Source organism: Schistocerca americana, chromosome 1 (assembly GCF_021461395.2).
Source record: "Schistocerca americana isolate TAMUIC-IGC-003095 chromosome 1, iqSchAmer2.1, whole genome shotgun sequence".
NCBI lineage: Eukaryota > Metazoa > Arthropoda > Insecta > Orthoptera > Acrididae > Schistocerca > Schistocerca americana.
This window is the reverse complement of record NC_060119.1, coordinates 34,762,176-34,778,829: the sequence shown is the minus strand read 5'-3', so window position 1 is coordinate 34,778,829 and position 16,654 is coordinate 34,762,176. Positions and strand designations below refer to the sequence as shown.

Here is a 16,654-nt window from a genome sequence, read left to right as displayed (position 1 = left end):
AAAAATTCAGCTGTTGCACATTCTTGATGTAGCTCTTAAATAACTTCTGCAAAATTTCACTGTGTTGCATTGTTGATTGCAGCACATCCCTGTGAGACTGCAACATGATAAATGCGATCATCTCTAAATGGAATGTGTTGTAGTGTTAAACAAATTCCTATACAGAGGATAACAAAAAATATACCAACAAACTTCGAGGCATTGTGCAAGAAATTGAGAACAGAAACGTATATCTGGAAATATCATCCAATGGTGTTACAGAGTGCCACTATGCTTTACCAGAAAACAATTTAACACTAATGGACTGCAAGCAAGACCTGATAGTATTCAGAATGTCAGGCAGTGTCTAATACAGCAACACCTGCCGCCACAGTGACACTGCAGGACACTAGACGCGGTGACTTCAGTGTTACAATTTATGTTTGCTATTGAGAGGGTAGCCTACTGGCAGTGTTTTCACCTGTAGCTTCAACACTTTGTAGTTTCTTAAATGGTGTTTCTGAGCATAGATTCCTGTCATCAGTTCGTTCTTCAAGATGCCCTCTGAAACCCCATGAAGTTTGTCAGTCTATACCCTGTAATGTAATTATGTTATACAAGGCCGTGTACAAATGTTTCAAAATTTATTTATTTATTTATTTTTTTTTTTTTTTTTTTTTTTTTACACAATGGGGAACACTGAGCCGAATACTTTATATATTCATTGGAGTCCTCACAACTTAACCTGAGACTGTGTCATGTTTTTATGAAGATGGAGCTTAACTATAATTACCAAAATTTATCAACAGAGGCCTGTGAACAATACTTTCCACACACATCAATGGTGTGAAATTGCTGATGTTTTATTGTTAACATGCTTTTGACCAAAGATTTTAAATAAATATGTGATACTTTATCAGCAATATACAAATGTGTACATATATATCTGTAATAGTAGCTGATGTGACTTCTTGCCCTTATAATTTCTTTATATTGTAGTTATGAAAGCTGTCTGCAGTCATTAATATATTGTAGCCTTTTATATGTTTTGTACAGCTTCATCAACATGTAGGTATATGGCACTGAAAAAGAAGTAATACAAGATCAGTTCTGACAGCATCCGCATATGTTTGTTGAAACAATTTATCACAAGAGTACTGTCAATGTTTAAACAAACGAAATGTGTTAATCACAGTGATTACACAAACACAGCAGAAAACGGATCTTTCTTTACTGAAATCTTATTCATCCTCATAAAGACAATTTACCCTAGATGATAAATGTTAGGCTTAATAAGATCCTCTCATTTTCAAGTAATATCGAATTGTATAAAATTTTTGAGCTTTTGACGCCTGTCACTAAAGTCATCTTCAGAGGTGAAACAACTTACTTTAAAGATTAACACAGTGTCCAACTCTGTAGGCAAAGTAGTATAGTCCATAAATTTCCACAGGTAAGATGAAGTCACAATGTAGACAAGCAATGTACAACATATATGATTTGCCAATCCACACCAATCACTAACAGAACCCAAATAATTTTCATAATCCTGCTTTTAAAAAAAAAAGTTGTCTTGAACATATTAAAACAAAGGACTAAGATTATATCTCTCATGGCAAAGCACTTAAAACACATATTTAAGGTAAATAGTCATAACAAGAACAACACTGTGGACACTTTCAGATATAATTGCCAAATGATACTTCATAACTTCAATGGAAGAGACAGTATTTCACCAATATGGCAAGACAATGACCTTATTCTTTAAAAAAAAAAGGCGGGTGTTCCGTCCCGCTCTTAAGGTTCAGGAAATGTTACGAACCAACTACAGCCCAATACACGTTTCAGATTGCCAGGTGTATGCGGTATTCCCTGGGAACGTTACAATATTTATAGCTGCACCATCACAGAGCTATATGGGACAGTCACATGAAAACTCAAAACCCACCACAACAGGACTATGGAATGGTTCCATTCAAAAGTAATCACCACACAAATTAAGACATTTATCCTACTGGGAGACAAGACAATCAATTCCTATTACGTAGAATGCAGTCAGCCTATGATGGATTCACAACTGCACCCACTGTTGCACTTCCTCATCCGAATTAAACTGATGTCCACACATCTTTTCAAGGTTGGCAAAGATTTGAAAATCACATGGTGAAAGATGATGTAGTGTTCCCCAACCAAATTACTGAAGTGTAGTCTTTGACCAACTGACAGTGTGAGGGCAAGCATTATTGTGCAACAGGATGATTCTGTCTAACAACATTTCTGGACATTTTGACTTTATGGAGCATCACAGTTTCTGCAAAGTGTCTTCATAGTGCTGCACATTGATTGTTGTTCCTAGTGCTGCACACTGATTCTGGTTCCACACATGGTGAAGTCGTTGAACAGAGGGTCCACGCAGTCAAAGAAGTAGGTCATCATAACCTTAATGGGACTTGCGTGAACAGCTTTGGATTTCTCTAGTGGGGAGATGTAGGATGTTTCCACTGTTGGCTTTGCCGTTTGCCCTTGAGCTGTTGGACAGAATCATCCTGTTGCACAATAACGCCCATTCTCATCCTGTCATATGGATGAAGGCCAGGCCACACTTCAACGATCTGGTTGGAAAATGCTGCAACATCTTCTGTACAGCCCAGATATGTCACTGTATGATTTCCGCATATTTCGTGGCCTGGAGAATGATATGCATAGGTGTATGTTTGTCAGATGAGGAAGTGCAAGAGGGGGTGCAGGTGTGGGTCTGTCAGTGATTGACTGCATTCTACGAAACAGGAAATGGGCACCTCGTCCCCCAGTAGGTACATGTCATGCATATAGTGATTACTTTTGTATGTGCTGAATATACACACCACATGAAACACAGGAATCTGTGGAATTTAGTATGCAAAATGAACACAAAATATAGTTTGAAAAGATGAGAACCTTGTCTGATGTGACAATGTATTGTGATTAAATTATAAGAGAAAGAGCCGAGATTCGATTACAGTGCTATAGTTTCAACAGAGACATGTGTTTACACTTTGGGTGGTCTTTGGATACCAGCTGGCAACAAAGAATCATGTTTGCGCTTGCACGTGGAGGAAAGGAAGGTGTGAATTATCAATTCTGAAGGTAGCGCTGATGCATCATACTCTGAAAGTCACATGTATGCCGTGAGGAGCTGGATCTGCTGCGGACTCTGCTTGTTCATTCACATACGTAAAACACCATACCAATACCAGCAGTCAGCAGTTTCACTTCTGAAGACATTGCTCGTGGCCCCAGCCAAATGTTCAGTTTTAACTGAGTTTGAGACAGATTGATAACCAAGAAGATTTTATTCACTCACACTCCTGTGGACAAATGCTGGATTTCATAATGGTTAAAATACTGGCCTTATCCTTTGACTGGATTAAGCTCTACACCACCATTCCAATAAGGATTTCTTGTGATTTTTTCTTCATTCTTGTCTAATTTTCCTAGTGCCTCATCTCTGCTAACTATTTCAGTCATTGAGACAAGTTTCAGTTTTTAGAGAGGAATTAATAATATCAATCTAAGAACTTGATGAACTTAATCTGTTTAGTAAGACAGCTTAGGAAAATACAAAACTATGACTAAATGTACCATAATAGTGTACCAAAGATATTTCTTTTGAGGCACCTAAGAAGCAGGCAGTTTATTGAAGTGCATGAAACATGTTATAGTCTCAGCTCATTATGACTTCTCCTGATATGTCAAAAGGATGACACAGATGGGAAACTACCTTAAAAATGAAAGTGACATCCCACGCTGACTAATTCATCTACCTTTCTCTATTCCTCCTCATCTTTCTTTGATCTGATCCTGTCTTTCTGATACTGCAGATATCATCACTCATGTACAGGGTGCGTCAAAAAATTGTATACACACTTTGAACTGCCATAGACAATTTATTTCCCGTTCTACAAGGTTAAATATCTGTGAGAAAGTAATGTTATGTTTCTTCAGCAGGTGGCAGCAGTGGCAAGGAAGTAACTGCAACATGGCGGACGTGCGTTTGAGCTTTGAAGCGCGGAAGCAGATAAGTAAGTGGTACTGGAAGTTTGAGAATGTAGCTGAGGTTTGAAGACAGAGGAGAAGTGAGTATGGTACAGAACCGCCTTCAAGGTTAACAATTACACGTCTACGAGACAAATTCGAAATTCGTGGAACAGTGTGTGATGTGCATAAAGGTCGATCAGGGTGACCTCGTACAGCTACAAGTGATGATTCCACATCTGCGGTCTTGGATCTGTTTCAGCGTTCGCCTCAAAAATCTTCAAGGCAAGCGGCACGTGAGAGTAATGTAAGTGCTAGTAGTGTGCTACGCATTCTGAAGAAAGGCAAGTTTCGTGTGTACATTCCAAGGCTGGTCCAACAGCTAAGTGATGACGATCCAGATCAAAGGTTAGAATTTTGTGAATGAGTTCAGGAGATGGTAAGACGTGAACCGAGATTTATGGGTAGCATAATTTGGTCAGATGAAGCCCAATTCAAACTCAATGGAACTGTTAATAGGCACAATTGTGTGTACTGGGCTGAAGATAATCCTCACATTACAGTTGAAAAGGCTGTGAATTTACCTGGTGTAAATGTGTGGTGTGGTTTGTCTGCAAGGGCCTTTCCACTTTGAAGGTACTCTTACTGGATAAATGTACCTAACAATGCTTGCTGACTCCATATTCCCTGCCATTCGTGCATTATACAGTAATGATGAGTTTTATTTTCAACAAGATGGCGCCCCGCCGCACTGTCATAGGGACGTACGAGCATACCTGGAACAATGTGCCAGGCCAGTGGATAGGACACAGGGGACCAATCGAGTTTCCTGCATGCTGTCCAGATCTCACGCCACTGGATTTCTTCTTATGGGGCACAGTAAAAGATGAGGTGTACAAAAGTAAACCACGTAACCTGGACACACTTTGAAATGAGACTCAGGCAGTGTGCGCAGAAATCTCATTGGACACTTTGGTATGATGTACAGAATCAGTGGTGACTCGTACTCAGAAATGTATTGATGCTGAAGGCCACCAATTTGAACATTAATCACATTTGGAAAGTACATTTATTTTTCCAATTGGACTTTCAGCTTTCCATTTCCAGAAATTTAACATTTTAGAACAGGAAATAAATTTTCTATGCCGCTTCAAAGTGTGTATACAATTTTTTGACGCACCCTGTATATTAATTCAGTATGTACTCTTATGTACTCTACCTCTTGCTCATTCTGTTTTCCCCTTAAGCCTTCAGAATCTATTAAAATAAAACCACATAACTTTTGTCCTCTGTAGATTTCTCCAACTGATCTAGAATTATTTTGCCGTTAGAGGCACCTCCCCCCCCCCCCCCCCCCCCCCCCCCCCCCCCCCCGAAAAGTTATATAAGTCACATGTAAGTAGAGGGCATTTATCTTTTTTCACATACGAGGCAACTTATTACCATTTAATACTTTAGTGTCTAGGTACCATTCTAACCCACCATTCCCCTATTCGGGAAAAAGTGGTTAACTGAAAAATACTTATATTTTCTTCTCTTACTTTTCATTAACAATTATTGTTGCATGTCATTTTGCACTTTTCAAGAACCTGTCAGCCATCTATAACACTTTCTTATGCTCTTTCATGTTCACATCTTTGCTGACATTAAAAGCAAATGTAGTTTGTTCAGGCATGAGGTGTTTGATTACCTAAACTTTTACCCTCTTACTGGATGTCTATCCTTCTTACGTAGCACAAAGTAGTTGTTCATGATTTTTTGTGGTACGTTAATATGACTGTTATGTAATTTTGTACTCAAAAGCATGCACCAAACATATAGTGATATATTATGTGTAAATTTGTGGTAATCCAAAACCAAAACTTGTTGGAAAGAAAACTTTGCACAACTACCGAGCACAGAAAAAGATTTCAAAGATGTGAACTTTATCAAGAAAAGTGTCAAGTAGCAACTATATGTGAAAACAAGAACTGATAAAATTTTAATTGTGGATTTCTACGGCTTATAATGGGTAACGCTCAGACAACAGTCTGAATAGGAAAGTGTGTGGAGCAGAACATCAGTTTTCTCTTCTATGTGAAACAAAACAAAGTCCGGGAGTTCTGTCGATAAGAAAGTTGTTTACATAAAAAGAGACCCTGTTACCTTCTTTTTTTTTGTTACAAATGCTTGCCTCATGGGCAACTTAAGAAATGACACTTGATCCACTGTGCTGTCCAATATGGTACATGTGTTACAACCCCTATTACAGAGTCTTGTATTCGGACGTTATCTCAATGTGAGTAGTTGGCCTAGATGAACTCAAGTTAATTATCAGAGGTTTTTTTTATCAGTCACCTGATTCCATCATACAATTTTAGAATTATTCAAAGAAAGTCTATAATCAGTAGTGTGGAAATACCAAGAGCATGTAATGTTACATGGAGGCAAGTTTAACCTACCAAGTATAGACAGGGACATACACAGATTCTTTGCAGATAGTACGGACAGACAGTTTTGTGAAGTAGTGTTGAATATATTTTCCAAAAACTGCCTGGAGTAGCTAGTACGACAGCCCAAAACAATGGAAACATTTCAGACCTTGTAGCTCTAAACGGGCTTGAACTATTTACAGTGTCGGTATAGAGATGGCCATTACAGATTATGATGTTATTACAGTGAGACTGGTTAATAAATCCATCAAGAAGGATAGGAGAATACTGGTACTAGAAGGTGCAGATAAGCAGTTGTTAGCAGCCCACTTACATAATGAATGGACATCATTTTTTCCCATTATGACAGATGTAGACGAAATATGGGCAAAGTTTAAACTGATTGCAAATTGTGTTCTGGAGAAGTGAGTCCCAGCAGCACCAGGTGGATTGCGGACAGAAAAGACCCACCTTGCTTTAGCAACAAAATTCAGAAAATGGAGAGGAAGCAGAGATTGTAACATTCTAGGTTCAAAAAGAACTTGCAAATGATCAAAGGAAAAGTTAGTAAAATTTGAGCATCTGTAAAAAGATTGGTACACAAAGCACACAAAAACTTCCACCATTATCTTAGTGAAGGATCTCGCTGAGAACCTGAGCAAATTCTGGCCCTATGTAAAATTGTGAAGGCTTCTATGGAATCACTCACTGACCAGTTTGGTGTGGCAACAGAAGACATCAAAAGGAAAGCTTAAGTTTTAAATTTTGCATTTAAGAACTCATTAATGGAGAAGGATTGTATAAATATACAGCAATTTTACCATCCCATAGAGCCCCACATGGAGAACACAGTAACAGGCATCGCTGGAGTAGAGAAGCACCTGAAAGCATTGAAAATAAATAAGCCACCAGGACATTTCAGTTTTAGAGAGTACTCTACGGCACTGGTTCCTTAATTACATGGCATTTATCACAAATTTTTTGCCCAGTGAAAAGTTGCAACTGACTGGAAAAAACCACAGCTGACTCCTGTATATATAAAGGATGAAAGAATGGACCTGCAAAATTACACAACAATATCCTTAACATCGGTTAGCTGCAGTTCTGAGTTTGAATACAGTAAATTTCCTTGAGACAGAAAAGCTTCTGTCCAAAAATCAGCACAGGTTTAGAAAGCACTGCTCAAGTGATTCTCAGCTTGTTCTTTTCACATATGACGTCCTGCAAACCATGGATGAAGGCCAACACCCAGGTTCCATATTCCCATATTTCTAGTTTTCTGGAAAGTGTTTGACATGGTGCCCCACTGCAGACTGTTAATGAAGGGCCAAGTGTATGGATTAGATTCCCAGATATGTCAGTCATTCAAAAGACTTATTATGTGGTAGAACCCAGTACATTGTCCTCAATGGTGAGTGTTCATCAGTGACGAGGTATCATCTTAAGTGCCCCAGGGGAAGTGTGATAGGATTCCTCATATTCTCTAAATACATCTGATGGACAGGAGGAGCAGCAATCTGACTGTTTGCTGATGATGCCGTGGTGTACGAGGAAGTGTTGACATTGACTGACTGTGGGAGGATACGAGGCGACTCACACAAATTTTCAAGTTACTACGATGAATGGCAGCTTGCTATGAATGCACATGACTAGGGAAAAAAGGCCCAAATTTTTAAATGTGGTATTGGTAGTATACTGCTTGACACAGTCACATTGATTAAATATCCATGCAACAGAGCCAAGTGATACGAAATGGAATGAGCACATAAGGGCAGTAGCATGAAAGGTGAAAGGTCAACATCAGTTTATTGGAAGAATTTAGGAGAAGTGTAGCTCATTCATAAAGAGAACACTAGTGTGACGCATTCTTGAATATTGCTCCAATGTTTGGAATCTCCCTACCTCCCCATGTCGGATTAAAGGAAGACATTGAAGCAGTAAGGCAGTTAGCTGCTGGATTTGTTACCTGCAGGTTCAGTAAACAAATGAGTATTATGGAGATGCTTCGTGAACTTAAATGGGAATCCCTGGAGTGAAGACAATGTTATTTTCATGAAGTACCAGTGAAAAAATGTAGAGAACTGTGGCATCTGATACTGATTGCTGTTAATATATATTTTGCACATGTGGGGTATGAATGTAGATGTAGAAGGAAGGAGTCTTCCAGGGGACCTCATCCAAGATGTGGAGGCAGCTTGTCTGTGGCTGTGCAGGGTGCAGTTATCTGCATTTTGTGGCTCACATTGCACCAACGATGCCTGTAACATGGGTTCTGAGGCCATCCTCAGTCCAAACAGGTGGCTGGTGGAGGTGGTTAAGACTGCTAGCCACACACGTGAGGTGCAAGCAGAACTCACAGTTCACAGCGTTGTTCCCAGAGTTGATCGGGATCCTTTGGTTTGGAGCCGAGTGGAAGGTCTCAACCAAAGGCTTCATCAAGCCTGTGACGGTCTTGACTTCGGATTTCTAGGCCTGCATTATCGTGTGGGGATTTGTAGGACTCCCCTTGATAGGCCACAGGTGCACTACATGAAGGAAGCAGCTACTCCGGTAGCAGAGCACTTGTGGAGTGCACGTGAGGGTTTTACAGGTTAGACCGTGTTCTGAGGTACTCTTATGAACACTCGCCAGTCAATACACATTAATGGGAGTCAGATGGCGTTCAGAATAAAAACACTTCAACTGCCAAAATTTATCAGTAAACTCAACCCAGATTGAATACATGGGTTTAAAGCTTTGTAGCATTTATTACATTCAGCTTACAATTGTATACAACACATCAAATAAAAGAGCAGCTCAAACAATTTTGTTTGTGTACCTCTGTGCAAAGGGAGAGTACGAAATGATCAGGAGTGACTGAAGAACATGCTGAACGAGTGAGAGTCTCTCATGTATAGCCTCAAGAAATCAGTTCAAAATGCTAGTCCTGAATTAACAGTTCCAGTGACATTTGTGTAGAGACTTTAAAGGAGACGTTTACAACTACATACTTATCATTTCAACTTGTTACAAGCTGTAAAGCCTACAGACTATGGTTTACGTGCCAACTTTGCAAATGAAATATTGCTGCTTTTCTAGACCGTGTCTTGTCGTCTTGAGTGATGAATCGACATTTCACATAGTCGGAAATGTGAACACAAATAATCTGCACATCTGGGGGTCAGAAAATCCACACGAGATGGTACAGTTGCAACGATTCACCTAATTGAATGTTTTTTGAGTCATATACTGACAGAAAGCTTATGAACCTTTTTTTCATTGAAGCAACTGTGATTGGTATTTCTTAACTTTATGGGCTAGAACTATTGCTCTTATCTCTATTGGAAGATGCTGAATCACAGAACCTCACTGGAAGCAAGATGGTATGCTGCCTCACTGGCACAACTCAGTATGGGAGTCGTTAAACAACGCTGCACCCGACTGCTTGATGGTGAGCAAGGGGCCGGATAGCAGAGTGTGATTTGCATAGCCTCCACGTTCGCACATAATAACGAAGCCATGGACATTTTTGACATTTGGGGTTTCATAAAGGATCATGTTGCTGTTAGCTTATCCACCCCAGTTTGGGAGCAGCATTGTTGCAACAATTACTCTAGACACACTGATCAAGATTTGAAGAGAATGCGCTTCTTGACTTCACGTCTTATGAATGGCGCTCACATTGAACGTTAGTAAGAAAAACTGTTTGAGTTGCTCTTTCATTTGATGTACTATTTATAAGTTAAGTGTAATAAACGTTACAAAGCATTAAAATCAGTACACACATTTTGAAACACCCTGTATTTGTAACAAAGTTCCCAAATCTACTGCCCTCCAGAAAATGTCTGACACTCAAATTATTCTTGGGACCGAGAGCTGGCTAAAACCCAAAGTGAAAAGCTCTGAGATATTTTGTGAGTCATGGAATGTATATTGGAAAGGCAGATTAGAGGCCATAGGAGTGGGAGTGCTCAGCATTGTGGATGACAAAAATATTGCCTCCACTGATGTCAAAACTGAGGGTGACAGTAAAGTTATATGGTAACATATAACCAATTCCAATTGACAGTTCTAGAGTCATTCAAAGACAGTCTACCAGCAACAGTGTGTAAATACCCAGATCATGAATACCAGTTGCAGATGACTTTAACCTACCAAGTATAGGCTGGGATGTCTATGGATTCATTGTGGGGGCTACAGATAGACAGTCACGAGAAATACTCTTGAACACTTTTCTGAAAACTGTCTTGAGCAGTTAGCTTGGCAACCCACACATTAGTATTTGTAGCTACAAATACGTCAGACCTTATCGAAAATGTCATAACAGAAATGGAGATTAGCAATCATGATGTCATTATAGCAACTATAATTACGAAAAATAATAAATCAGGCAAGAAGGCTAGGAGAGTGTGTCTGCTAGATAGAGCAGATAAGCAGTTGTTATCATCTCACTTAGACAGTGAACTGACATCACTTAGTTTCAGTAAGATGGATGTAGAGGAATGATGTGCAAATTTTAAGGAGATTGTAAATTGTGGTTTGGCAAGTTATGTGCCTAGTAAATGGATAAAGAATGGAAAAGATCCACCATGGTTTAATAACAAATCTCGGACGATGCTGAGGAAGCAGAGGCTGTTGCACTCTCAGTTGAAGAAAGAATGTACAAATGATGATGATGGAAAGTTAATAGAAATTCATGCGTCTGTGAAGCATACAACAACTACCACCATCACACCTTACAAAAGATCTTACAGAGAACCCAAGAAAATTCTGGTCCTATGTAAAATCGCTAAGCAGATATAAGGCTTCCACTAAGTCCCTTGTTAACCAGTCTGGTGCAGTTGTTGGAGATAACAAAATGAAAGCCAAAGTTCTAAATTTCACATTCAAGAAATCGTTCACACAGGAGAATCATAAAAACATACTGTTATCTGACCATCGCATGCACCCCCCATCGATGGCATAGTAATAAGCATCCCTGGTGTAGAGAAACAGCTGAAAGCAAATAAATCACCAAGTCTGGATGGAATTCCAGTTCAGTATTACAAGAGTACTCTATGTCATTGGCATCTTACCTAGCTTGCATTTATCATGAATCTCTTGCCCAGCATAAGTGACTCCAGTATACAAGAAGGGTAAAAGAATGGACTCGCAAAATTACAGACCAATATCCCTAACTTCAGTTTACTGCAGAATCCTCAAACATATTCTCTCTTTGAATATATTAAACTTCCTTGAGACTGAGAAGCTTATGTCCATGAGTCAGCATGGTTTTAGAAAGCATCACTCATGCGAAACTCAGCTTGTTCTTTTCTCACCTGATGTACTGATAACTATGGATGAAGGGCAATAGGCAGATTCCATAATTCAAGATTTCTGGAGGGCATATCACATGCTGTCCCATTGCTGGCTGTTAACAAAGGTACGAGCATATGGAATAAGTTCGCAGATATGTGAATGGATCGAAGACTTATTAAGCCTTAGAACCCAGTGTGCTGTCCTTGATGGAAAGTGTTCATCAGACCCAATGGTAATGTCAGGAATGCCCCAAGGAAGTATGATACAACTGCTGTTGTTCTCTATATACATACATGTTTCGGCAGGCTGCAGCTGTTTCCTGATGATGCTGTGGTGTATGGTAAGGTGCCGAAGTTGTGTGACTGTAGGAAGATACTAGATGACTTAGACAAAATTTCTTGTTGGTGTTATTAATGGATGTTAGCTGTAAATGTGGAAAAATCTAAATTTTTGCAGATGAATAGAAAGAAAAACCTATCGTGTTTGGATACAGTACTACTAGTATCCTGCTCCCCCCCCCCCTCCCCCCCACGAACCATGGACCTTGCCGTTGGTGGGGAGGCTTGCGTGCCTCAGCGATAGAGATAGCAGTGCCGTAGGTGCAACCACAATGGAGGGGTATCTGTTGAGAGGCCAGACAAACATGTGGTTCCTGAAGAGGGGCAGCAGCCTTTTCAGTAGTTGCAGGGGGAACAGTCTGGATGATTGACTGATCTGGCCTTCTAACACTTACCAAAACGGCCTTGCTGTGCTGGTACTGCGAACGGCTGAAAGCAAGGGGAAACTACAGCCGTAATTTTTCCCGAGGGCATGCAGCTTTACTGTATGGTTAAATGATGATGGTGTCCTCTTGGGTAAAATATTCCGGAGGTACATTCGGATCTCCGGGCGGGGACTACTCAGGAGGATGTCATTATCAGGACAAAGAAAACTGGCGTTCTACGGATCGGAGTGTGGAATGTCAGATCCCTTAATCGGGTAGGTAGGTTAGAAAATTTAAAAAGGGAAATGGATAGGTTAAAGTTAGACATAGTGGGAATTAGTGAAGTTCGGTGGCAGGAGGAACAGGACTTCTGGTCAGGTGACTACAGGGTTATAAACACAAAATCAAATAGGGGTAATGCAGGAGTAGGTTTAATAATGAATAGGAAAATAGGAATGCAGGTACGCTACTACAAACAGCATAGAGAACGCATTATTGTGGCCAAGATAAATACAAAGCCCACGCCTACGACAGTAGTACAAGTTTATATGCCGACTAGCTCTGCAGATGATGAAGAAATTGAAGAAATGTATGACGAAATAAAAGAAATTATTCAGATAGTGAAGGGAGACGAAAATTTAATAGTCATGGGTGACTGGAATTCGTCAGTAGGAAAAGGGAGAGAAGGAAACGTAGTAGGTGAATATGGATTGGGGCTAAGAAATGAAAGGGGAAGCCGCCTGGTAGAATTTTGCAAAGAGCATAACTTAATCATAGCTAACACTTAGTTCAAGAATCGTGAAAGAGGGTTGTATACATGGAAGAAGCCTGGAGATACTGACAGGTTTCAGATAGATTATACAATGGTAAGACAGAGATTTAGGAGCCAGGTTTTAAATTGTAAGACATTTCCAGGGGCAGATGTGGACTCTGACCACAATCTGTTGGTTATGAACTGTAGATTAAAACTGAAGATACTACAAAAAGGTGGTAATTTAAGGAGATGGGACCTGGACAGCTTTACTGTATGATTAAATGATGATGGCATCCTCTTGGGTAAAATATTCCGGAGGTAAAATAGTCCCTCATTCGGATCTCCGGGCGAGGACTACTCAGGAGGACGTCGTTATCAGGAGAAAGAAAACTGGCGTTCTACAGATCGGAGCGTGGAATGTCAGATCCCTTAATCGGGCAGGTAGGTTAGAAAATTTAAAAAGCGAAATGGATAGGTTAAAGTTAGATATAGTGGGAATTAGTGAAGTTCGGTGGCAGGAGGAACAAGACTTTTGGTCAGGTGATTACAGGGTTATAAATACAAAATCAAATAGGGGTAATGCAGGAGTAGGTTTAATAATGAATAAAAAATAGGAGTGCAGGTTAGCTACTACAAACAGCATAGTGAACGCATTATTGTGGCCAAGATAGACACAAAGCCCATGCCTACTGCAGTAGTACAAGTTTATATGCCAACTAGCTCTGCAGATGATGAAGAAATAGATGAAATGTATGACGAGATAAAAGAAATTATTCAGGTAGTGAAGGGAGACGAAAATTTAATAGCCATGGGTGACTGGAATTCGTCAGTAGGAAAAGGGAGAGAAGGAAACATAGTAGGTGAATATGGTTTGGGGGGAAGGAATGAAAGAGGAAGCCGCCTTGTAGAATTTTGCACAGAGCATAACTTAATCATAGCTAACACTTGGTTCAAGAATCATAAAAGAAGGTTGTATACCTGGAAGAATCCTGGAGATACTAGAAGGTATCAGATAGATTATATAATGGTAAGACAGAGATTTAGGAACCAGGTTTTAAATTGTAAGACATTTCCAGGGGCAGATGTGGATTCTGACCACAATCTATTGGTTATGAACTGCAGACTGAAACTGAAGAAACTGCAAAAAGGTGGGAATTTAAGGAGATGGGACCTGGATAAACTGAAAGAACTAGAGGTTGTACAGAGTTTCAGGGAGAGCATAACGGAACAATTGACAGGAATGGGGGAAAGAAATACAATAGAAGAAGAATGGGTAGCTCTGAGGGATGAAGTAGTGAAGGCAGCAGACGATCAAGTAGGTAAAAAGACGAGGGCTAATAGAAATCTTTGGGTAACAGAAGAAATATTGAATTTAATTGATGAAAGGAGAAAATATAAAAATGCAGTAAATGAAGCAGGCAAAAAGGAATACAAACGTCTCAAAAATGAGATCGACAGGAAGTGCAAAATGGCTAAGCAGGGATGGCTAGAGGACAAATGTAAGGATGTAGAGGCTTGTCTCACTAGGGGTAAGATAGATACTGCCTACAGGAAAATTAAAGAGACCTTCGGAGAGAAGAGAACCACTTGTGTGAATATCAAGAGCTCAGATGGAAACCCAGTTCTAAGCAAAGAAGGGAAGGCAGAAAGGTGGAAGGAGTATATAGAGGGTTTATACAAGGGCGATGTACTTGAGGACAATATTATGGAAATGGAAGAGGATGTAGATGAAGACGAAATGGGAGATAAGATACTGCGTGAAGAGTTTGACAGAGCACTGAAAGACCTGAGTCAAAAGAAGGCCCCGGGAGTAGACAACATTCCATTAGAACTACTGATGGCCTCGGGAGAGCCAGTCATGACAAAACTCTACCATCTGGTGAGCACGATGTATGAGACAGGCGAAATACCCTCAGACTTCAAGAAGAATATAATAATTCCAATCCCAAAGAAAGCAGGTGTTGACAGATGTGAAAATTACCGAACTATCAGTTTAATAAGTCACAGCTGCAAAACACTAACGCGAATTCTTTACAGACGAAGGGAAAAACTGGTAGAAGCTGACCTCGGGGAAGATCAGTTTGGATTCCGTAGAAATGTTGGAACACGTGAGGCAATACTGACCTTACGACTTATCTTGGAAGAAAGATTAAGAAAAGGCAAACCTATGTTTCTAGCATTTGTAGACTTAGAGAAAGCTTTTGACAATGTTAACTGGAATACTCTCTTTCAAATTCTGAAGGTGGCAGGGGTAAAATACAGGGAGCGAAAGGCTATTTACAATTTGTACAGAAACCAGATGGCAGTTATAAGAGTCGAGGGCCATGAAAGGGAAGCAGTGGTTGGGAAAGGAGTGAGACAGGGTTGTAGCCTCTCCCCGATGTTATTCAATCTGTATATTGAGCAAGCAGTAAAGGAAACAAAAGAAAAATTCGGAGTAGGTATTAAAATTCATGGAGAAGAAGTAAAAACTTTGAGGTTCGCCGATGACATTGTAATTCTGTCAGAGACAGCAAAGGACTTGGAAGAGCAGTTGAACGGAATGGACAGTGTCTTGAAAGGAGGATATAAGATGAACATCAACAAAAGCAAAACGGGGATAATGGAATGTAGTCAAATTAAGTCGGGTGATGCTGAGGGAATTAGATTAGGAAATGAGACACTTAAAGCAGTAAAGGAGTTTTGCTATTTAGGGAGTAAAATAACTGATGATGGTCGAAGTAGAGAGGATATAAAATGTAGACTGGCAATGGCAAGGAAAGCGTTTCTGAAGAAGAGAAATTTGTTAACATCGAGTATAGATTTAAGTGTCAGGAAGTCGTTTCTGAAAGTATTTGTATGGAGTGTAGCCATGTATGGAAGTGAAACTTGGACGATAACTAGTTTGGACAAGAGGAGAATAGAAGCTTTCGAAATGTGGTGCTACAGAAGAATGCTGAAGATAAGGTGGGTAGATCACGTAACTAATGAGGAGGTATTGAATAGGATTGGGGAGAAGAGAAGTTTGTGGCACAACTTGACTAGAAGAAGGGATCGGTTGGTAGGACATGTTCTGAGGCATCAAGGGATCACCAATTTGGTATTGGAGGGCAGCATGGAGGGTAAAAATCGTAGAGGGAGACCAAGAGATGAACACACGAAACAGATACAGAAGGATGTAGGTTGCAGTAGCTACTGTGAGATGAAGAAGCTTGCACAGGATAGAGTAACATGGAGAGCTGCATCAAACCAGTCTCAGGACTGAAGAGCACAACAACAACAAGAGTACAACAGTATCCTGCTCACCACAGTCAACTCATTTAAATATCTGGGTGTAACGTTGCAGTGTGATATGAAATGGAACAGGCATGTGAGAACTGTTGTAGGGAAGGCAAATGGTCATCTTTGATTTCTTGGGAGAATTCTTCTCAAAGGACGATGCTAAAGCAATTCAGAGGCAGGCTGCTAGATTTGTTACTGGTAGGTTCAAACAACATGTTAGAGTTATGGAGATGCTCAAATGTGAATCCCTAGAGG

General features: G+C 40.0%; 1 long non-coding RNA gene across 1 annotated transcript in view; it reads right to left on the bottom strand.

Moving 5' to 3' along the window:
• Window positions 1–666: 666 nt before the first annotated feature.
• LOC124620886 overlaps window positions 667–16,654 on the bottom strand; it is a 135,709-nt gene continuing 119,721 nt past the window's right edge. Inside the window, exon 6 of the long non-coding RNA XR_006980403.1 lies at window positions 667–1,061. This is a non-coding gene — a long non-coding RNA (uncharacterized LOC124620886). The remainder of the gene's footprint in view (window positions 1,062–16,654) is intronic.